The sequence below is a fragment of the Zeugodacus cucurbitae genome, chromosome 5 (assembly GCF_028554725.1).
Source record: "Zeugodacus cucurbitae isolate PBARC_wt_2022May chromosome 5, idZeuCucr1.2, whole genome shotgun sequence".
In the NCBI taxonomy this organism is placed as follows: Eukaryota; Metazoa; Arthropoda; class Insecta; order Diptera; family Tephritidae; genus Zeugodacus; species Zeugodacus cucurbitae.
The window spans coordinates 71,226,761-71,251,324 of NC_071670.1; the positions used below are offsets into that span (position 1 = coordinate 71,226,761).

Below are 24,564 nucleotides of genomic sequence, written 5' to 3' on the forward strand. Positions count from 1 at the left end.
GTGAACTTTCCGTTTTTTGTTTGTAAACACAATTCAATGACTTGACTGCTGCTGCTGATTTTGGTATCAAAGACGTCTGCTTGTGTTTTGACGAGCTTCAGTGCAATGAGCTTTTGTGGTGAAATACTTTGCAGTTCACGCCCTTGTTGTTGTTGTCTGCAATTGTTGTTCATGATTTAATTGCGTGGGCACAAAAAAACAACTTCTTACACACACAGAGCACCTGATGAGCCACCCTAATGCTGCTGTTGTTCTCGCGGCTTTTATTGCCATGGCACTTTGCGAGGCATTAGCAGCGGCTTAACTTTGACAATTAAAAATGCATTAGAAAATGGCGCGGAATTTATTAACGCTATTAACTTGATGTAATTCGTTTTTTTAATTAAAACTTTAGAGTATAACGGAACGGGAGTGTTATTAACAATCTGTTGGATTTTGTGAAAGAAATAAATTTAGTTTTATTATAGTTTAGCTTAAATGAGGTATGGTAAATTCGAGTTTATTGTTCTTGATTGCGTTGGAGATCAAATATAAATGACAAAAGCCAGGTTAAACATATAAAAGCTATTATTTTAAATCATTACAGGCACTCCTTGGACAAAAAATCTTAAAATTAGATCTCTCTTTTGGAAAATTCACAGTTTCTTGAATTCTTCTTCCTATCTATATCTCTATGTTCACCTCTAGATAGGAGTTCCATTGTGAAACCACCACTAGAATCCGCTAACACTACCATGTCCGCTCTGAACCATCATATGAGGCCTTGATCCAATTATTCAATTCAACAAATTTTATAAGCGCAAAGTCCGAGATATCTTCAAGAAAATCGTGACCGATCGTTGTCATTATTTTCCTGTGCAAAGCTTTGCATCCACATAGAAGATATTCTACAGACTCCTCTTCTACTTCTTCTACCAATTCTGACGGATTGCATAGTATATACATATATTAGTAAGTATATAAGAGTGTCATTTTTTATGAATAGTAGGGAATATGTCGTCAGTCGAAGTGCCGCCTTCGCTGCAAGTGCTTACAGAAACATGTCTATATGCAGTAGATAGAGAATAACATCCCTTCTCCGACTTGGTATTGTTCTAAGAGCTCCACTAATACATATATTTGCGGCCTTCTATACCGTTTTACCTCGTATTTCCTCTCCATTTATTGATAAGTCATAATCGGCCTTGCCACTGTAGAGTCAATGTATGTGAGGCGTAAGTCCCCATTTAGGTCCCACTAGCCGCTTGCATGTAGCTTTATTTGCCCTGACATTCAGGTTTGATTACCAATAGTGCTTCCTGTCCAAAGATAGTCTCATGTAGCTTGCTTCCTCTCCTTTTGATAACATTGTACCATTTATTATTGGAGGTATTAAATCTGCAAGATATATATATCATCTATCGTTAACTGTAATTAAATTGCCGTTTTTCTGAGTTCACACTTTTTTACAAATGTTTACACACTTGTCGGCTCAGTTAAATTGTAGCATCTCGTATATTTCAACAATTTACTGTTATAGCACATATGCATGCATTAAAATGCAGCACGTGCCTTACGTGCAACAAACACTAAATTGCATGCCACTGCAACTTGTTGCACGCATTTGCCATTTTTGTGTAAACAAGTAGAAGCTTCCATATGAGAAATAGCGCAGCTTTCACTTAAAAGCGACAACAGCATGACTCATAAAGTGCGGCATATGCTCGCATATTCATATGTCCCTCGCAATGCAACGCAGCTAAACGTGGCACGTCGTAAAAGCAGATGCCACAATTTTGTTGGCCAATAAAGACAATATTTCCAATTAAATATTTTCACATCTTCAACGCGTTGTAAACCATTGTTGCCACTTGTTTAATGCTGCGGATGCCTGCAATGTTATTGTTGGCTGGTAGCGGTATATATTTCATAAATGTTGCAGGCGCTCACTTAATTGTGCGCAACAATGTGGCGTTCGTCACTCGCGCTTACAACGTCAAGTCTTTGTCAACGGGCTAAATGTTGCCTGTTGCAAGCACACCATGTTTACAGTTTAATGGCGGTGGTAAAGTGTCGCAATATCGCCAGTCATCACGGAAGCTGCACTTGTACTGGGGTACTTTGTTTGCTTGCTTCCAGCGGCAGATTGTGGCTCATTTGATGAGCGAACGTGTGGAGATAAGCGGCAGACAACCATTCAGGAGGAGCATGCAGAGTCGGTGGTGTCTTCAACTGAACGAAGACTACAGTTTGTGTGTTGGAAGACTCAGCTGAGACATTGTAGAAGCTTTTAAGTGGCAAGATTCATGGAGATTTAAGAAAATGTCGGCTTTATGGCAATTGTCATACTTAACCGGTTTATGTTGCAATAAAAAATTTATAAGTAATGCCAGTGAACACATTTAAATTAGTGCGCTTGTACTCGTTAAAGTAGTTCGACGTAAAATAAATGGTTGCATTTAGTCTTGTCTTGCTAGTGTTGTTGTTAAAGCCATAACGGTGTCTCTGTTTGCATTATTCAGAAGGACAATGGACGTAACTGCTATAATAATTGTGCTTTTCAATAACTGTGCTGCGATAATAAGCTGTGAGCGTAGATAGCCGTTACATGCATATTTTATGCCTCATTTTGAAATTATTGTTATTACATTTAAGCCTTGAATGAAGTCTCTATGTCTTTCTAGCAATGCTTTACATTATTATTGCCGTTGCGCCAAAATGTAGGCAACATATAGTGTCAGTTTCGTACTACAGGCCTAATAATGCATATTTTTGAGTACAGAAGGGTAATTAAGATAAGAAGGTTATGGAATTAGCATCAACAATTGTCAATTTTGCAATATCTGCACAGAATATTATATTTGAAATTAATAAATATTAAAAGCATTCCATGTTTTAGTTCGGGTTAAATATTGTTTGAGTCATGTATTTTCTTATATCAAGTCGGGACTAAGAACTAGCGCATAAAGCCTTTCAAAGCCTTTAAAAAAAGGGTAAAAAGTACAACGTAAATATTCGAGTAACATTGAAATTATTGCGTTTGATAGTCGGTCGCTCTTAGCATATATTCGTGGTCCATTCATCGTCTTCACGTGGTCATTCGAATATTGAGCGATCACAACATGCAGACATTGGCAATCTTCAAACTCTTGTATATATTTGTATGTTTATACACATATGGACTGTTATTGTCATATCTTCCTTCTGTGATTTCCGCATCATTACTAGTGCACTTTGACCACAAAACGTGTTCGTGTTTGTGCTAGTTACTAATACTAATGCAGTAATCAGATTATGGCTGAATTATTAAATGCGGTATATTTTTTGTTGTTGTTGCTTGTGGTCTACTTGTTGCAGGCTCGCTTACGCTAACGGTCCAATAAATACACCATAAAGTATGCACACGACCTATACAGTCCAGCACACACACACACACTGTTGTTGTTGTGACATTTGAAATATCCACAATGTTTGCATACAAATTGCAATGCTGTGCAAACAAATGTTAATTTAGTGGCAAAACTGTGACGAATGTTATTGCTGCTGTTGTTGTTGTTGTTGTATTAACAATTGTCATTGCATTTATGTGTACTGTCAAATCTATTTGCCCATAAACATAATCACTGCAATCAACACAAATGAGCAAAGTTGGCAATCAAAAAAATTTTCAGTTATCGCTTGCGAATTTGTTGCTGTAAATTACGCTGAATTCATCAACGTAATGGGCAAAAGTTTGCGAATTTAAAATATTGCTGTGGAAGCTACTGATTTTCATTTAAATACCTATAAATCGCATTTGAGTTTATTCATAAGCTTTAATTAATCGAATTTCGCTGGTTTAAAAAGTTATTGCAACATTTTGTTTATACACATATGTTTATATACATACATAAGCACATGTTTAGCAACATTTTTGCTTTTGCATCTGTCTTTCTCGAACTTCTGAGTGCTCTGTTTGAAATGTGTATCTAATGCAATTATTTGAGTTAACAACTTCCTGTTTGGTGTACACTGTTGTGCAAAGCAAATGTTCCGCACCTGCGAGTAGCATAAGCAACAATGTATACTGTTACAAACAATATAATTTCATTCCACTAAAGTCATACTTTGCATATAGATTTTTTGGCACTCGAATGCTATTCTGGTCTGAGATTGAAAGCAACGTTCCTTATTCTTTCAATACGTACGAGTGCGTTCAAAAAATAACGAGAATTTTTCTTTATTTAACAAAAAAATTATTAATTCATCTACATTAATGTTGTGGCATTTAAAACAGTCCTCATTTGATATTATGAACTTATACCGGTGCTTCTTCCAATCAGTTGAAACACTACTAAAACACGATTTTTGGATTGTCTTTAGCTCTTTCAGCAATTTCTCGTGTACTTCTTAAGCGACGCCCTTTAAGATTCGCTTTATTTTCGGAAATTTTCACAAATTGACTCTTAAAACCCACGGAATTTTAAAATTCCCGTTATTTTTTGAACGCACCTCGTATATGCATATATGAAATTTTATTTCTTTCTTTATACGAATATAATTATTAATAACTTAAACACAAAACTAAAGGCACTCACTGCTATGGCTCTAAGCTTGAAAATCTCATATTTTTGCATTTTCCTGTTTTTAATATTTTTGAGTGCAATTTCTCTCAATAATCCTTATCAGCTTGTTGTCAAAGCACTCACGCTCTGAAAATATTTACAAACATATACTCGTATATGCTTGTATTTGAGTAGATTTGAAAATCGATAAAAGCACTCGGCCAGGCTAAACGATATTTGTAAGCAAATTACATATCTGCTTTTGATGGCCTATCAAACACAGCGCTGGAACGGAGCTTACGCAACCAGCTTGCGTTGTACATGAGATGCAGCATGTCCATATGTGGGTGAAATATATATTTGCCATGCACTGTTATCACATGCTGCACGTATTGCGTGCCTAAATGCCAGAACTTTGGGTTTGCAGAATTCAAAAGAGGAAAAAACCAAAATATTTACCCTGTACATTGGTAGAATGTTTTCGTTTGTTTCCATGTTTTCATATATATTTGCTGGTGTTGTATTGTTGATCCCTGCACTGCTCACAAAGGTATGCAGCATTGCATCGAAATTCGCTTGTAAGTTCATAGAAAAGTTCAATTTATGGAAAAGTTCGCTGTTTACACTTGTAGGCGTGTGTGTGAGGGTCTGTTGTTGTCGATATTGATTTTTTGTCGCAAATTATACAATTTTCCCACGAATTGAACTTCAGCAACAGTTACTCCCAAATGCCGACAGGCGGCGTTTAATTTCCATAAAAATGCACTGGCTGTGAGAGTAAACGCGTGGAGGAGTTTTAATTAATTATTTTCTAAGAAATTTAAGATTTTAGTTATAATTTAGTATAAAATAGACGACATACTTCAAATCATTACTAGAAATGTATGCCAATATTCTACTTTATAAATTCTTATAGCCTACTTTTGGGCGTATTTGAGACACATACTTTACCACAGCACTTTATTTCGGCTTTTAAAATAGAAATTTCAATATGTTTCTCATTTTCTACTTGCGTCAGCTGCTTTCTGTCGTGTTTGGATGTTTTCTCTGACTTTTTTATTTTGTCAGCCTTCTACTGCTCAAAATTTGCCGTAATTGAGCTATAAGTATCTAGTTATATCACTTGCTGCCAGGTTTGTATATTTCCCACTCGTTAGTGGGGCAAGAGCATTGCTTTTAAAAGTTTTTCCAATATGTAGTTTGGTTGATAGCAACAGCCAACTGTTAGCCAAGTTTTGAAGTGAAATTTTTTCCAAAGCTTTCCTCTCTCATTGCCTCTTACTTCGCACTTAAGTGGTCAGTCGCCTGTTTAACTCAAATTCTCATCGAAAATGAATGCAGACTTAATGAGGACTTAATTTTAATTTTTTACTACAACTTCAATAATTTCGCGTTTTTTTTGGTAGAAGCAAGGGGGTTTAAAAGTGATGCAGACTATTATTTGAACGTAAGAAAAATATACTAAAATCAGTCCCGCGTTTCAACAGTAGATAGCAACTTACGAAAGAGCTCTGCTAAAGCTCTGAAGCTCAAATAAAGCCTTGAAGCTTCGTTAAAGCTTTGAGGCCCAGCAACAAGTTTTGTAGACGGGGTTTCAGTTCCGCGTTTCAGCAGATAGCCATTTTCGAAAGAGCTCAGCTAAAGCTCTGAAGCTCAAAGCTTTTGTAGATGATAGTTGGTTGGTTTGCGATCACAATCTTCATATTGTTATTCCATCAAATAAGCTTTTCAGCCAAGAATGTGCACACAACCAATAAAACAGAATTAGACTGCTTCTCCCGAATACTCTACTTAATCCGTCCATTGTTTTGTGTTAAGCACTTAGCCTTAATCTATGCTATCGCGCCCGTTACACCCCTCAAAGCGGCTAAATTAAAATAAATAAATACGAGATATATATTGTGTGAGATATTTCTTCAATTTTACGCTGTCTGCATTCACTTTTGCGCATTCCTTTTCTTTTTCGTTTGCATTTGCGTTTTGTTTACCTATTGTACCTAAAAGTATGCTACAATTACTCAGACAAATGGCCAGTCAGGCTACATGCCAGCGCACACAAACACGCCCCTGGCCTGCATTGTCAGTCAGCCGGGAAGGCAGTCAGGCAGTCAGCTCAAATTACAATAATTTATTGTACAGCACACGGCTACAACAACAACAGGAGGGAACTTAGTCAGCGCCTCTACATAGTCTCAAGCCAGCAAGTTGGCATGCAGTCCGGCAGTCATACAGCCATTCATCCAGTTCATCCAGTCACTCAGCTTCATACAGTTGGCCGCCAACAAATCACTTACTGGCAAATAATCACTTTTCGGGCAGCGCTGGGCGAACGAACATGGCATGGCAAGGTAAAATCACTAAAGCAAATAGTACAACAAAAAGTGGAGGAAAAAACCGAAATGAGAGAAATACAACAATCAACATTATTTTAATAACATACAACAACAGCAGCAACATAATAAGTACGCCCGAAATGACTGTGCGGCAAAATGAAGCTCACAATACCTGCCTGGCAGCCGCCCCCTCTCAACCGTCGGCACTTATCCTTCAGATTCGCCTTACTTTTGTTTTCGATTTCGATTTGTTGCTTGTAATGGCTTGAGTGGCATGAGCACTTTGTCATTTTGGTCTTAGAGCCAAGCGCTATTGTTGCTGTTGTGCGGCACAGGTGGGCGTATAATAGCATTACGACGTATATCGTGTACCTTATACTTATCACTTGTCATTCCTTTTTCGTTTGTTGTGCATTACGATTTGTGTGCTGCCTAGTCCAAATCTTCCGCCTATTTTCTGCTCCGCCCAGGCTTTTTGATGACTGACACTTTGATTTGTGCCAATTAAAGGGCTTTTAATGCAAAATAATAACCATATTCGCCTAAAAGCAGGCTACACAGTTTTTGATTTCAGCCGATAATGCTGCCAGGGCGCTTCGGTTGCCTGACAAATGTGCTTAAAGTCGGCACAAAGCTGAAATAATAGTAAACACAGGCTACAGTTATGATTGTAGTCTGCCAACCGCCTTTGGGCCTTCACAAATTGTCACAAAGCTTGCGAAGAATAAAGAGTTGGAGCCGTCACTTGTAATCTCAGCGCGCAGTTTTGCCTTAAACTGTTTGCTTTCGCTTAAAGCAAGCCTGAGAAGTGGCAGCTGTTGTTGCTAAAGTGCCTTTTTGGCGCCCCTAACTCCGATGCCCCGCCCGGGGTACAAAACTCGCTTCAAAACTTAAAATAAATTCCATATTGTAAGCGCTCCAATGTTGTTGTTGCTGGTAACGGTGGTTTTTTATTTTAACTGTTTTGTCGTCTTGCCATTTGGCTAATTAAAAACGCTGCTGCTGCTAATAATAATTTTAATGGATCAAAATTCCGTTTAGTTGTCGCAGGTAACCATGACGCTTCACCCCGCAGGACCCGCAAAGCTTTTGTCGGTAGTTTGCAGCGTTTTATCTTCGCTTACTTAAGTGGAAAATTAGAAAATTGCTCACTCGTGCCAAAACAAAGAAAAGCAAAACTTTTGCGGGTCGTAAGTGAGGTTGCATTTATCAGTAATAAATTTAGATTTTGAATCGGCTTTGATATATTGATTTAGAAATAACTATGTTTGTTGGGGGACTTTTCTGTTCGAAATATGTCTTTCGGTAGAGCTTTAGTAATTTAATATGTAGAATATTCACTCTATCAAGTAGAGAATTCCTCTTCATAAAGGCGAGTATCTCCTTAACCTTACTCTAAATCATCTCCGAATATTTAGATAGGAATCCGATACAAATTTGAAATTATTATTTTGAAAAATAATACATAGTCTGAAACCATTTTTAACCGAGAGAGACAGTGGAAATAGAGAGGAAGAGAGTGAGAAAAATAACTTCAACTATAGGAGAGAGAGAGGGAGATAGAAAAACCGTATACTAAGGGGGACCTCCCTCTCATTCATTCCACGATTTTTCGTTGGAAAGGTGAGTTATTAGTAAACTGCTATCATTTCTCATTTCTAAGGACTTATCCTGAACCTAACGACTGAGTCCGGAGTTCGATACCTCATGTAACTCTTGAATCCATATCTAATTAAATTTAAAGGAAACGGTCTCTGATAAAAAACAAACGGGTATACACATTCAAAAGCAAGAAGCGCTATGAGCAAAGCACCTCTATATCTTTCTCTTCAACTGAGAACACCAACGCAACATCCTTCTCTTTAGCTTTAATTAACCTGCAGCTGATAATTCACTCGCTCACTTTTAACTAAATTATGTTTTTGCTTACTTAATGACTCCCTCTGGGATCTAGCCTTTGCTGACTAAAGTGCAAAACACTCGCAAAACCTACGGACGTGTCGTAAGCATTAATTAAGATATTCCCCCAAGTGCGGTAGGGAAGAAAACGGAAGCGCGGTATCACAGCAAAGCATTGCGAGCCAAGAAGGCAGACGTTGCATGCGTGGCATGCCACTGACATGCTTCCCACTTGCAAGGGAAGCGTCGAGCAAAGCGAAAAGTGTAATTAAAATTGTGCGAAATGCGGTGAGTTGCCGTAGAAGAGGGCGAAGTTAAAGAATAACAACAGCGCAAAGTGCAACTGCAACATTATGCGGCTCTAATGAGTAGTGAAAGAGAAATGTCTAGTCTCCAATTGCATGCCACACATGCCAAACACGTGAGCGCTGCGCCATAAAGCGGAAGCGCATAATAGCCGTGGCGACTCTGTGTGCCACAGTGACGTCTAACGGTCTAACGGTGGCCTACTGCAGCGAAATGCGCCTCGGCCTGTGTGCAAAGTGGCAAGTCTTCGTGCCAAGGCAAAGTGGCCGCAATTGCCCTGCTGCGCCAGTTCCGCCAGAGGCTTGTGTGTACGTGGGTTGCCACCGTCACACTAGGTCAAAAAGCGCATTCACCTGCAGGCCGCTGACTGCCACACTTTTGTGTGTCTGTTTCTGTAAGCCTCGCACGAGGCTCGTATGTCACATGGTTGCCACCACATAAAGGCTTCTATTACGCCTACTGGCGCTACCGCGGCGCTTCTCCGCTGACAGCAGCACTTTCTAGTGGAAAGTACTCTGTGCCGCGTGTGTATTTGTGGGACATTATTTATTGTGGGGCCCTCTATGCAAAGAACGCGGCAAGGCGGTGAAGAAGGCGAAAAGCATTGCATAATTTTAGGAAATTTGCCTTGTGCAGCAGTTTACTTTGTAAAGCGACTTGAGAATGGACTTAAACTGCTGCCAACTAGAATGGTTAAATTGTGCAACGTGCAACAATGTTTCTGTGTGGCACACAAGCAGTGCAGTGGCAGTGACGACGTGCCGTGGGCATTTCTATGTGAGCTTGCCACATATGTAACGGTTTAAATATAGGCGTAAGTGTACTTAATGTTGCAACATCTATGGCTCTGTGTGTGTGCCTCACTGTTTGTCGACTTCTTATTGCCAAGTACAGCATATGCCACAATTTGTGGCACTTTTTTCGCTTCACGCTCTCTCTCCTAATTCTACTTCTTCGCACGCTTCTTGGCTGTTGGGCCCTCATTTTTTCTGCTTTTCAATGGAAACTTGCCACCGTCGCACATTCACATTTATTATTCATACATTTATTCGAAGCTAAGCACCCACATGCATAAATACATATGTATATGTGCTTGCAACACGCATCCATCTGCGGCGTGCGTTGCACTTTCTCAGCCCGCAGCACTCTCTTGCGATGTTGTAAGTTGCAGCAGCTTGCTCGGCACGCCCGGAAGTTTCAACATTAGCAATACACCGTTATGCACTGGTTTATCTCGTATATATGTGTGTGTGTGTGCGCGTGCGTTTTAATGCAGAGTTGCATTATTAATGTTTGTTTTAGTGACTTGTTTGCAAGCAAAATGAAATGCAAATTAAATAAGTTTTCCGCCTGAAAACTGCTATTTGCCGCCCCTTTGAGGATTCGTACGTGTGTAGCGTGGCCAAACGATTTGCCGCAGTGAGATTTGTCGGTTGCAACACTGCGCTGTTGTTGCGGCAAGTTGTTTGTTTCGAGTTTGACTTTCATATTTTTTTGTGCAGAATCTAATTCGTTCGGACTTAAGTATAACTAGAAGAGTTTTAGAAGTACAACTGAATTTCGAAAATAATATTGAACTTTGGTCGGAATAGAAGGTCTTAAGATGTACAACTGAACTTCGAAAGCAAACTCGAGTCTAACCAGTAGATCTTAATAAAAACATCTGAACTGAGGGTAATAATAATACTTTCTAGTCTAGACTTGAAGGGTCTGGTACTCACATCTCGATGAAGCGAATCGGAACCGAAAATATATTCAGTCAAAAAATGCCAACTCGGCAGCATTTTCTACAATTGCTTTCTATTTCTATATCACTACAACAAAAACAACATAACAGTATAACTGTAGTTTATTTGCAAAAACTAAATTCAAATTCAGCTTTAGAAGAGCTTTTCTTTTTTTTTACATTTCTCCCAATTGCCTTCAACTTCACATTGCAACAAATTATTCTGCCGCATTGTTGCACTAGTTGCGACGTGCTTTCAACTGCCAAGCAACATTCGCTTAATCGAATGCTGTTAATTAACCGAAACATTGTGAGTGCGAGCTGCCACGACTGAAGTTGCACGATTACATTTAATTTTCCACTTTTCACATTCAACGCATTGAGGCATGCCACACGCGCTGCGCTGTGCAACCGCAACACATGCTTCTTCCATTATCAAGCGGTTGCCAACAGCTCAGCGTCCAGCATTATTTAGTTGGTTGTTGTTGTTTTTTTTTTGTTATTCGATGGCTTTTTTTATTTAAAAGTTTTAAATGCTGGCGAGCAACAACAGTTTGCTTTTATATTTTGGTGAAACCCCAAAAATTTTTCCAATTATCACTTCGACGATGAAGTGACGTGGCCGTATCTTCTTGCAGCAGCAGCACTTTGCTTTAGTTGCTAATGCTTGAGCTGCATGTGTTTTTGTGGAGATTTCATTTCATTTAGTGCTTCAATGAGTTTACTATCTTAAAACCGTGCGATTTTGTTGTTTTTATATGTCACCCTTCTCACACTCTCTCTTTAACTATCTATCTCACTTGTTGTGTTTAATTTCTTAAATGCTTGCCATTAACAGCAACACGATTAGCAAATTCCGTTATGCACTTGCACGCGTACGAGTCCAAACACTTTCCGTTCTCTCAATTTCTTGGTTTGTGACAGATTTCAAGAAATTCTAAAATAGCTTTTTCAACTACGGCACGTGCTACAGGTCAGCTGTGTATGTTCTATGAGCTCCTAATGTTCTCTTGACCCCCTCACACTTCATGTATTCACTTATATATTTCCTAAATCGTAAAAGCCACCCTTTTTACTCTTCAATAAGACAGTTCCATTTAGTTTTCTTTGCTTATTTTCAAATATTCGACATTTTCGCATTTTCATTTCCAGCTCGAACCATGCGTAGTCATTGTCATTAATGGAGACGGGTAAGGTGAGGACGATTGCAAATTAATTTGCAATATCTCCAGTCAATTTCATAAGCATTTGGGTGTTCCGTAGAGATTTGCTTTTTATTTCGATTTATTTTTCGAGTACAACAAAAGAATACTGTAGAAAGTTTCTTCATGGAACATAACTAGTTTTAGTGACACCTCAAACTACTTGAATCCTTCTCGGATGCCTTCAAAAAGTTTAACGGTTCAAACTGAGTCCTAGCTGCTTGACAACAATCAGTCACTGATTAATCGTAAATGTATTATTCGAACTTGGCAACCAAAAAACCTCGTCGAAGTTAATGTCTTACATTTTCGATCTCAAATAGCCCCGATCTCATGAAAACTAAAACCCACTAATTCCGATCCGATCTTATTTAAGTGTGCAGTAATAGATCTCGTTCCGGGGATCTAATGCTGTTTCTGATCAAGATCAGAGATACCCATATGAAACATTAACATCTCGATTTTGTATTTTCGAAATGGTTATTTCTAAGTTGATCCGGAATCGAATCGGATCGGAAGTTCATAACCATTAAACCATTAAGCTTTCATAACAGGGTGGCATACTCGTATGTATATATTATATATGTATGTGGCTATTTGTACTTTGTATGCTTTCACATATTGTTTGAACTCTGAGTAGTTCAATTCTGGGCAAACTGATTAAATATCCATTTTCTTTCATTCAAAAGCTTCTCTAAACTCCTTTATCTTTACACCGTCCTCATACTGCTTCAACGCAGACAAGTCTTTTGTTCGCTCAACTGACAGTCAATGTCGTAAAAAGTGCAGTTAAATTTTTTGCCCTTTTTCTTCAACAAAAAATGAAATTGAAAAACTTAATGAAAGTTCACCTCGAGCGGTTTTTTTTCTTTAAACAGTGCTGCCACTATAGCTCACTCAACTTACTTCTCTCTCTTTGCTGCCCGCCCTTTTTATTTTCTCGATTTTATTGTCTGAACCTGCGAAAGTTTTCCCTCGGCTACTCAACATTTGCCGATACTCGGCAGAAGCGATTTTATTGCAGGCAAAAGAAATTTGCGGAAACTTTTTACTCCTACGAGAGGCAACTCGAATTAAAAGTGGATATGAGCAATTAAATGAAGTTGAAAGGTACAAAATACGGCGAATGAGGAGTTAAATGAGAAATAGATGTGCTAAATAAGCCGGAATAATGCGGGCATAAATAATAATAATGGCGCTTAAATTTTGAAAGGGTTGACCAAGGTGTGCTTAAAAAGCACACGACAACAAACATGAAGCCCACCGCAGGAAAAGCAAACCGCAGAGGTGGAAATGAAAGCCACCAAAGAGTAGCGCAAATGACGAGGGACTTAGCTTAAGGTCAGCAACCATATGGACGGTAACCACATAAGCACACCTGTGTCCATATACGGACAGACGGCAGACAGTTATGCGCCGTCGATGTCAACACTCACCAGAAAAAACGCGTATTAACCGCGAGTGAAAATTCAAAAAGAAATGCGAGGAATTTTCATACTCAAAGGAAGCTGGAGTTTAGCCCATTCAAGCAATAGTAAGAAGAGGAAAAGGTGAACGGAAAAAGCAAGTTCTGCACCTTAAACGACCTAATCGGACACCAAACCGTCTTTACTACTTTTGACTCACTTGACTCAATTAAGAGTGTGCAGATATAGAGAAGAACGGGTGGTATAGAATTTAATGAAGTTCATTATTTTAACTATGTTCTACAAAGCTCATTCAACTAGCATAAAAAACAGTTGACTCCATTTCATGAAATTTTTTATTGATTCTATTCGCTAATTTATGAGAGAGATCAACTGATTTTAATGAAATGTTTAGTATGGGTTCAAATTATAGATCATTATCAATTTACAGTATTGTTGTTCTGAAGTATCAGGCAATCACTAAGAATTAATTCGATTTTCAACGGAAACCATTTTTAGTAGTTATTACTGATTTTATTTTATTTATTATAAAAAATATAAAATTTTTTAAAATTTTTTTTAACAAAATTTTTTTTTAGATTACATTTTTTTGGATTATTATTCATTTTTTATTAAATATTATTTTTTAGATTTTTATTAAAGTTTTTTATTAATTTGTTTTTTTTTCGATCATCGCCGCTCTTTAATATTTTTCCATTCCAATGGTTTTCTGCGAAATTTTATGTTGTGTTTATTTGCTGTTGGATTTCGGTATTTCTCTTCTATTCGCTTGGTTGACTCGCACATTTTTTATTGTTGTTGTTGTCACAATTGTGCAATTATATGCAAATATATGCAAATCGAGGTTTATGAGTATTTGCGTTTGTCTGTGTATCCGTGTTTGCCACTTGTTGCTAGAACTACATTGTTGTTGTTGCATTCGTTTTGTTTACTCTGTTTTCATTTACATTGATTGTCTAATAAGTATTTGTTTGATTGCAGTGTTACAGTTCCCACTGCAATTGTCATACATAAATAAATATGAAATTTTAGCATTTTTTTGCTCGCAGCATATCTAATGAGTTGGCAAACAGTGGTAGTACCGGTCCCTTGCGGTGTTTTGTGGTAGGAAAAATGCAGATACAGTTTATTAGAAGCATGTTGCATAAATTTATTCAAAATTTACTGTCTTTAATGTACTCACTCTTGAATAATAAAAAGTTTCGATGTTGAAGAAGCAGCAACAAAATTTAAATAAGTAAATGAAACGAGGACTAAATTCAAATATACATACCAGGTGTGTTCAAAAAATAACGGGAATTTCGTTTTTTGCAAAAAATATTTATTCATTGGTCCACATTAATTTGGACGCTTTCAATATAGTAAAAAATTAATATAAATTCGATATTATGCACTTATGTCTGCGCTTCTTTAAATAACAAAATTTTGACAATTGGACTTTTGGAAAATTCTCGTTGTTTTTTGGGCACATCTCGTACAGTAATTTGAATTGAATGTAATCAACTAAAACATGCTGGTTTTCTCTATCAGCACAAAAAAATAAAAAAGTCCGTTGTAATATTCCAAATTGATCTGTTCGATTTGCTTATTCATTTCAACTCAAATTTATATTTCTTTTTCATCCATAATTGAATTGGGATTTCCAGCATGCTGTTCACGAGATCAGTTCCGTCTGCTATGTATCTGCTTCTTCTTTCACTTCAATTAACACATCAAATCGAGGTTTACTGCTCGTCGCCGCATTTAAATTGCGAACTAATCAAATACACTTCACTGTCAACGTGCCACACATGCCACACCCACCTCTCTTTAAAGGCGGGCACTTGCGCCACGTGTGCGATTTGCTTGCAATGTTTGATTAACTCGATTATTTGTTAGCGCTCAGCGCTGCACTGCTCACTTGAGCGTCGCTTTGCCGCGCTTTTCCTCGCGCTGCTTAATTAGCAGCAATGGTGATGCACAAACAAGCTGCTCGCTGGCACTCACTCACACAGCCAAACACGAGCGTATTTACATGTGTGACTGCTTACTGGAGCTTGTGTTTGCTTTTGTATTTGGCTTCGTGGTGTTTTTGCGGTCGTGTACTTGCTGCAGCATGCACGGCATACCGCACAGCTTTTAGTGTGACGCGCTCATATTGACAGCGCTCAAAGTGACATTTAGTTGCAGAAGGTAAAGTTACTTTGTTTAACACGGCAACAACAACAAATTTAGTAAGCGTTTACAATTACTAATCGGCTTTTGGCTGCGGTTGTTCGCCGTTAAATACTCGTATTTCATCACTCGTTAAATGTGCCCCTCTCTCCTGTTCCTACACAATGTGCTTCTAATTCGACGTTGGTCTATCATATTAGATTTCAGCAGCCAGCGCTGATTGTAAATTAGTGAAATTCGTCAAATCAGTCGCATGTATGTTGCTCATACGCGCCGTCATTCGCGACATTTATCAAAGTTGGGATTTTCATCTTTTTCAGCCTCGCTTGCTTTGCCAGCGACCTTTTAGCATCGTTTGCGAAGCGAAAAGTGCACTCGTTACCTCTCCCCCACTGTGTGGCATATTTTAATTACGAGTGGTTCCGGCGACCGACCCATTCGCAGGCAGTTCGCAGAGCAGAGTAAATAGAAAATTGCCTATATTGTGTTTTTACCATCACAGCAACACTTGAGTGCCTATTAGCAACGGAATTTTCAAATCTCGCTTTTTTGTCACCAGCATCGGCCAGTTGACCAAAAATGCAAATTACGATTTCGGAGAACGCTTAACTGTTCTAAGCAATCGGGGAATTGAAATAAAGGAATAAAAGAGTGAATATGTTCGAAATTTCAAAACAAGTGGCAACACTTCACAAAAATATAAACATTAACATTTTTTCGACCTATAATATTTGATGTTTATACTTCCATTTCATTTCCATTCATTTATTTTTTTTCTTTTAAACAGTCGTAACCCTTAACAAATAAAATGTTTATGATATAGAATAACTGTTCGCTTTTTAGTTTTGTTACAAGTGGAGTAAAGTTTAATTTATTGAATAAGTAATTATAGAAAGGTGGCAACCCTTTCCAAAATATTTGCAACTCTTAGTCTACTAAAAATTGTTTAGTTTTACACGCAAACAATAAACTTGTTCAACTAAAAATTAATGAAGGGTGGCAACGCTCTTCATAAAACATTTTCAATTGTAAATTTTCTAAAAGCTATTCCATTTCAATTTTTTTTTACTTTTTAGATTTAATTATGTTGATAGTAATGAAAGTGGAGTCGATTTTGTACGGTTGTGTCTATAAAACACCGATATTATGGGAGCACCCTGCTGTTTTAATATAAAATTCAAATCTACTCCGAATCATTTCAATGGAAACAGATTTATAACACACTGAACAAAAGTTAAATTAATGATTTAATGGTTAATGAGCTAAATAATTTTCATTGATTCCGCGAATCGTAAATTGCAGTTACATCACTTTGACCGCAAATAAAAGGGAATTTTTGCGCCAACAATTAAGGCTATTTTTATGACAATGATAATCAGTTATTGTAATTAAAATGCACACACACACACACACATTTAGATGCGGTCGAAACGGTTGCAGGCCATTTGAAATTCAACGCAGTTCATATAAGGACAACAAAATATAATTAAAATATCAGCGCTGCAAATAATATAATATAATAGAATTCAATTTATTCGTAAACAATTACAGATTTAATTGCATGGCAATTTTGTAATTAACATTATTTGTAATTATATATCTTTTGGGCGCTCAAATACATACAACATTTTATAGTATGAACTAGAATATCATCCACTCCATAAGTGTTTGGGTGATTTACGTTGCTGCCCTGCTGTGGGTTAGCCATTGTCGACCTGCGATCATTAATCAAGTCCCTTGCAATAAATCCACCAGAAATCAAGTGAGCGAGTAAATGTACGCGTGTGAGTCGAAACGCATATATAAAAGTAACTCACTGAGTTTGAGTTGCACTTTTAAGTAAAGAATGTCTCAACAGACGCTTAACCGCCGACACGTTGACTAAATTGTTTGCCAATTTTGGCGTGACACGTAAAGTCAATAAAAAATGATTGCCCAACGCCACGCGCCGTTTAGAAAGTACTCAAACACATATAAAAAAAATATTAAGAAACTCTCAACTAAACATCAATCTCGAATTAAATTGTACCATTTTATTAACTTTTTTGGGGATAATTACGAAAGAATTTCTTAATATGATTTTTTTTTTTTAAACCCACTAATTTTCCTAATAAAATACAAAAGAAAACATCTGTTAAGTAAATTTTAATATTAAGTTCTTCTTCATTCTCCTAATACTGGTTTATATTATTATTTATCAATTCATCCTAAATGTAGACAACACTTTTCTAATTTACGCTAATACGAGGCAACGGGAGCAAAATTTTAAAACTTTAGAAGTGCCAGTGAATTCGGAACTCGAGAAGTCTAGAGTTTTCTTTGTCTTTTCGGCATCTAACCACGTTGAATCAGTGCAAGTAAACAAATTTATGGCCTACATTTAGGCATACATTAAATACGCGTGTTTTATCATTTGCGTTAATTGCTTCATTAACTCAAATAAATATCAATCAAAGCTCATATTTTTTAAGAACAAACCGCTCTCATTTCAATTGCAAATTCTCACCCAACCAATTATCGCCACTTACAGAAGTAATTTTATTGTTATTGCATTAAACGGTTATCAGCAAATATCAAAGTGTATATTTACACGATTATTACATTTATTCATTAAGGAAATAAATTCTTATTTTTCGAAAGTGTGCAAACAACTAAATCTGATTAGAACATTAACCTTTGTCCTCCAACTGCACTTTTCTGCCATTTCATGTTCACAAACGCACCTCCCCGGCCCACTCTTTGCAGAAACAGTTACCAAATGAAGTCGTAAACCACTTTGGCTGACCAAAGTTATGTCCGAATTATCGAAATATTTGCTGCCTAATACCAGGAAACTCAACTGAGTTGTGATTGTATCTGTGTGCGTGTAATATTTCCGTTTCCATTGCGACTAATAACCTTCTAATGATGAATTGAGAGATTTTCTTTGGCATTAAGTTGACATTCCACATTCCCTCGTAGGCTGGGCTGGCTGGCACTTGTTGGCTGATGCCCGTTAATGTGACACTGAATGGCGATATTTCCTATTTATGCAACACGATTATTCGCAATTGTAGGCGTTTGTGAAAAGGCTTTAGCTCACTCTGTGGCGTTCTAAGGAAATCTCTGCAAACATCTTATATCGTTAGAAGTGCCTATACAGAAGCGTTTGCGTGTGCTTCTAAGACTAATTGTGTGCGCCAATCACGATAACATATTTTGAATACTTCATTAATAAACAGGTATTCATGGCCATTCCGCAACTACTTTTGATTTATTTATTGTTGTTTTTGTTGTTATTATGCTCTATTTAAATGACGAATCGATAACGCAAAAAGCACGAACAGTACACAACAACAACAGCAGCAATGCATGTTTGCCTTCAACATAATTCATTATTTTAATCAGTGAACGAGTGCTGCCATACTTATCAGTTATTGATTGCCCTTTTCTCACCAACTCACACTGTGATTTTGAGTATTTGCATTATTATCGCTTCTGTTGGCTTGAATACCCAGGCAATTGGCAAAATAGTTGACATGGCATTGTTTGTATTTCTGAATTAATAGCTCTGCTTCAGCTGCACGAAGAGTCACCAAATTGATGAATTAAAATTGAATGCGAAATGCAGAGTAAATGATAAGTGGGCGAATAAATCTAGAAAGCAGGCAGTTAAACAAGAAATATGATCCATATAACTGCTGAAAGGATATAATGATTAAATATAAGAACGAATTAAAGAATTAAAGTGTTGGCCATATAACACCCACAATTGAAGCTGAGGTCTAGATTACTTAGTATTAGTGTATGTCTTCAAAAAATAACGGGAATTATTTTTATTAAGAAATATTTATTCATTCGTCTACAGCAATGTTATCGCCTTCGAAATAGTCCAATTAGAGTTTATGCACTTACGCCAGCGATTCTTCTAATTCTCGAAACACTTCTCAACCCCGATTTTTGGGATAGCATTTGGCTCTTTCAGTATGTTTGTAAAACGTATATTTGTAAAACGACGATTCATTAAGGTTCTCTCGAAATAGATTTAGGTTTCGAAATAGAACAAAGTCATATGGAGTCATGTCTAGCTAATATGGAGGGGGGGGCTTCGTTACAGTATTGTTTTTGGCCAAGAATTCATGAGGAAGCAATTGATAATCAGAGTTTTGAAAAAATTAGAAATTTTGAAATTCCCATTATTTTTTGAACACACCTCGTATGCTTTATATTTGAGCAATATGCTCGAAAAACAAAGCATATAATTGAAACACTACATCACCACCCACCTTCAATATGTCCCAACTCGTCTTTAAACCCTTTAATGACTTGCTTTCGCAGTTTATATAATTCCGAAGTTAACTTTTAAAGTAAAATCACCGAAGCCTCACACCCTCGTTCACTTGATAAAATATTCGCAACATCGGGCATATTTTTCCATTTAAAACTGAATAATTTACCGTTCTTCCATTTTAAATTAATTCCAAAAGTTCTCGGCGACAATTAAAACCCGAAATGTCTTGTTTTTCAGTATTTCAACAACTTCTGATAAACTCTTTTTTAATGTCTGTCTGTTTTTTTTGTTGTTTTCACTCAGCTCATTAACATTTAGCCACTTCCGTGCCACTGCACAAGCCAACAAATATTTTTTTGGAAACCTTTCGTTATGCCGTCTTTGATTGTAAGAAAAACACACCAGAAGAAGGAGAAACAAAAAAAAAAAAACAGTTAGCTTAAAAATACCCGAACAGCCGAAAATAAGTGAAAGCATATTTAATGAAAGATAAATAAGCGCGAATTGTGACCTTTATTATTGTTGTTGTTGTTGTAGTACTCACAAGAGACCGCAAACAGTGACAACAGTAACAATAACAAATGGCGAGCGCGACAATGGAGGCACGTTTCTTCTGTAACTTATGGCCGAGCGTCCTTTTCCTTACCATTCCTATCGTTCGTCCGCTGATTTCCTCTTAAATGAATTGGCGCCATTCGCGTTGTATTATATACCGTTATACCCGAGTAACAGTGAGAAATCAAGCAGCCGACAATTTAAGACAAGTCTTATCAATAAGAAAGTGAACTATGGCTGTCATTTTTGCTCTTAAAACTTTCGCAAACAATTTTTCATCCCTTTTAATTTTGCTAATTTGCTCAGTACTTCAGTTGTTAATTAAAACGTTGTTCCAATTTCTCTAATTAAAAGGGTTGTGCTTTCCATTAAGGTTAAGATCTTATGAAGATAAACAATATTTTCATGATTGAAGGTTTGGTTATAATTTCATTCAATTATTCAGTATTACTAGAATACAGGAGAAGAACCATATTCATTACCTCCATTACTAAAGTCTCGTAATCATAATAGTTACTTATTTATTTGTAATTAATTGTAATTACAAATAGTTAGACCATAATCATGAATGGATCATATATGATAAAGAGTAATCACAAAAAGTTAATTACATTCTGATTACTTTTGATTACCTCTTGATTTGTCTCAATTACTTTAATTATAATAAAATCCTGACCAAAATAAATCATATATGTTAATAAGTTATCACAAAAGCTTAAGAACGTTCCGATTACCTTTGATTACCTCTTGATTATTTTTAATTACTTTAATTAATAAATCCTAAAGCTGAGTGGAGGAAACATGTTTACTCGGTAATTGCTTAAACAGTCTGAAATTCCTTAAGAAGCCAATACTCATTAAAGTTTAAAGCTCAATTTGATTTCCGAAAGCTTTAAGTTAACCCGTAATTGATTTCGGTGGCATTGTGCTAAGAATCTCCACGTGGGTTATTGACTCGCCAATGCCTTAATGCCGGTCAAAAGTCTAAAAGCGTGCAGCGAAGTAGCAAGCAACTGGAAATAGAAATAGCACACAGAGGTTAATAAACGCTCTAAAGACCGGAAAGTTTGCCATTTACACTTCGCCGAAAAGCACTTAGGAATACCGCTCGTTGAAGAGAAAATTGTGTAAGCGCTGTAATTTCGGCAGGTCAAAAAGACTAAAGTATTTAGAAACACAGAGTAAACACAGGGAAATACATTGCCGTTCCTGAATATGCAGAGATGAGCTTCTGCAAACATGTGTGTAGAGTCTACACAAAGGTCAATTATTTATAGAAACGGTACACATGTCTTTAGCATTGTACACACATACACACACATCCTCCTGAGTTCATGTGTGTGCTATGCAAAAGGTCCACTACCGCGCTCAAGTGCCCTACCAGGGTCAGCGATTGCGTTATGGGAGCGATTGCAGAAAGCTGTTGAAAGTTCACAGGTTCATTTGTCGGGCGCTCTGATGTGCTCCCTGTGTGTGTGTGATTGCATGTGATTTCGTATTTGTGCAATTTATTGTTTGGAAACAATTGGTGACAAATGCTCTTCGGCTTTCCCCGGCGTGGGCACTGGCAGACGGCAAAAGGAATTAAATCCAACAAGCGAGTGAAGTAGCATAGTTTTGGGCTCTGCGTAAAGTTCCAATAAAATAAATCAGCAGCTCATTTGGGGGCCTAATCATTTGGAAAGTCCCGTAATTTGCTAGCCTTTTGCCGGTGCTGTGCATAATGGTGGCAATAACCTGGGGCATAATTCATTATCGACCGTCTGGCCGTTTGTGACTCGACGATTTGTATTGTTTCGTGTTTGTGTTGTTGTCGTTGTTGCAATCGTTTAGGCATAATTTGCATATTGTGTATACGCATGTGTGTGTGTGAGTGTGTTTTAGGTGTAAGTGCCATTACCAACGTTAATGTCCTCATGCTGAGCGCTTTTTTGTATGTTTTGCGCCTTAATGTATGCTTTAAATGGCAGTTAATCTGCTACTCGTGAAGACCTACATTTTCCGTTGAATTGCCGGGATTTTGGTAAAGGTTTCTTTTGTAGTGTCTAGACCACTTAACGTTTTCAGGGATTTTTTAGTAGCATAGTATAACATAACATAACATAACAGAGCATAACATAACAGACCATAACATAGCATGACATAAATATTACATTAGGTTGATATTATTTGATTTTTTAACTACTCCCAACTGAAATTACCCCTTTAAAATGCCATAAGTACAGTTAGGCACCATTGGTCAGCCGCTTCTTTGCCATTGATCTCATTTTCTTCATTTACACTGCTTTGTTCTTGCAGTTTTTTTTTCATTTTTCCTCGTTGTTTTTGCTTGCACAGCTTTGTTTTGCTTTCATCGATGAAGCAGAAAGCAGCAAACGTGGCTTGGGGCATCATGGGGCATATAATTGAATGTTTCGCATCACTTCGACGTATTGAAGTGCGCAAAATGTGTAGTTTTTTCCACCGCGCTGGGCAAACTACAAAACCCAAATGAGCAAAAAATATGGAAAATCAAGAAAAAATCCGAGTCAAAATGAAGTGCGCAAAAGAGGCAACAACATGAAACGTAAGCAAAACAATGAAAATTAATGGCGCATAACAGAAAGTTGCCTTCATGCCGCTGCGCTCCCCCCACGCCGCGGTCCGACACTGTCAATGGGTAATTGCGTTGCTTTCGTCAGTGGAAATATGAGTTGGCGAATTCCTAGAGGTCTCCAATTGCCGCCAATTGTATACAACGCCTGTGAGTGTGTGTGTGCTGATGAGCTGTTAAAGCAATGAAAATGCAACGCAAAGCTATTTTTATGCGGAATTTTGACGTGATTTTTCCAAAGAAACGTATTAATAATGTGAAAATCTCCACACACACACGCCCTTAAATGCGTGATTTTGGTGAAAGAGAAATGATCTGGAATTTTTAAAAGAAAATGCCATTTAATTTCAGTTCACAATTCTTTTCCCTTGAAAATTATAGAATTTTATAAAAATGTTAATGATTTTAACTGTTCTGAAATTTTTTAAAATATTTGTAAAAAGAAATCTTACTCTCGCTTGTTTCCGCCCAGGTTCGAACTGAGGACCTTGTGCGTGTGAAGCACACGTGATAACCACTACACTACGGAAACGCTTAACGATCTTCTGTCAGAGTGCGCACTTAAGCTGAGAGGCTGAGTACAAGTAATGGTGTACAAACTAATCTAGTACTCGCGTTATTTGATGAGTACTTAGCTACTTGGCGCTCTGTTAGCGCACATTCGCCTATTCTCTTTAAATCCGACATTAGCTCTTTATTTAAAAGTTGTTTATGTAGTCATAAAGTCTTCTACACACACACTTGAATTCACATGTGAGGAGAGAATAATAGTTGGAGAAAGAGAGAAAGATATCATTAAACACACACAGATGTATTTTTAAAGTTTACTTTCGAAAGCTTTTGACTCATTAAATCTGATTATTATTATTTTAATGATCTGCCAACATGTTGCACTAACATTCTATTATTTTAGATTTACTATTTAAAGAACATATGCCTCTTTGAATTAGTAGTTTATGAAGAGAGTGATTCTTTTAGATATACGCTTTTGATGAAGAAATAAAACTCATGTAATTTAATGAATTTAGTTTTATTATAAAGACAGGAATTTGCCATTAGGTTTCACAAATTATTTCGGGCAAATGACCGCCGCGGATGGCTCGAGCAAATGCCAGCCGAAAACGAACAATTTTTGAACACTTTATGTAGCAATTCTTTACCTAAAGACTCAAGCATGTTTGTCTGTCTCAAGTCAACCACACAAATTGAACGGTTCTACCTCAAGACACCCCATTTTCGTCACTTACTCGCCGTTGAAATTCTCATTAGCGGCGTTTCGTATATTTTCGCAATGACCAGTCATCAGCAAGCTTGACCAAGTCTCGAGACATCTTAGTCATTTAGCCGCCACCCCAATTGTCTGGCCATCAATCACATGTCCGTGCCATTTCACGCATAGGCCCGTTCCTGACTGCTCACTAATTTCGATTTCGCTTTCGCCGCTGTTCGTCGGCGTAATTGCAAATAAAATGCCATGGTACCTATTTTGGCGCAAATATTATTGGATTTGTCTTTATATAGTCCAGTATGTTTAATTTTGCTTTCATCACTGCTTTGCGCCCTGCTCTTTCCCGTA

The 24,564-nt window shown here is 37.3% G+C and overlaps 1 protein-coding gene and 1 non-coding gene across 6 annotated transcripts in view; one reads left to right on the plus strand and one right to left on the minus strand.

Moving 5' to 3' along the window:
- LOC105218303 (eye-specific diacylglycerol kinase) overlaps positions 1-24,564 on the plus strand; it is a 195,211-nt gene that overhangs the window by 25,043 nt on the left and 145,604 nt on the right. The window lies entirely within an intron of this gene.
- Positions 23,448-23,520, minus strand: Trnav-cac (transfer RNA valine (anticodon CAC)). The gene has a single exon. It is a non-coding gene; the product is annotated as a tRNA-Val (tRNA).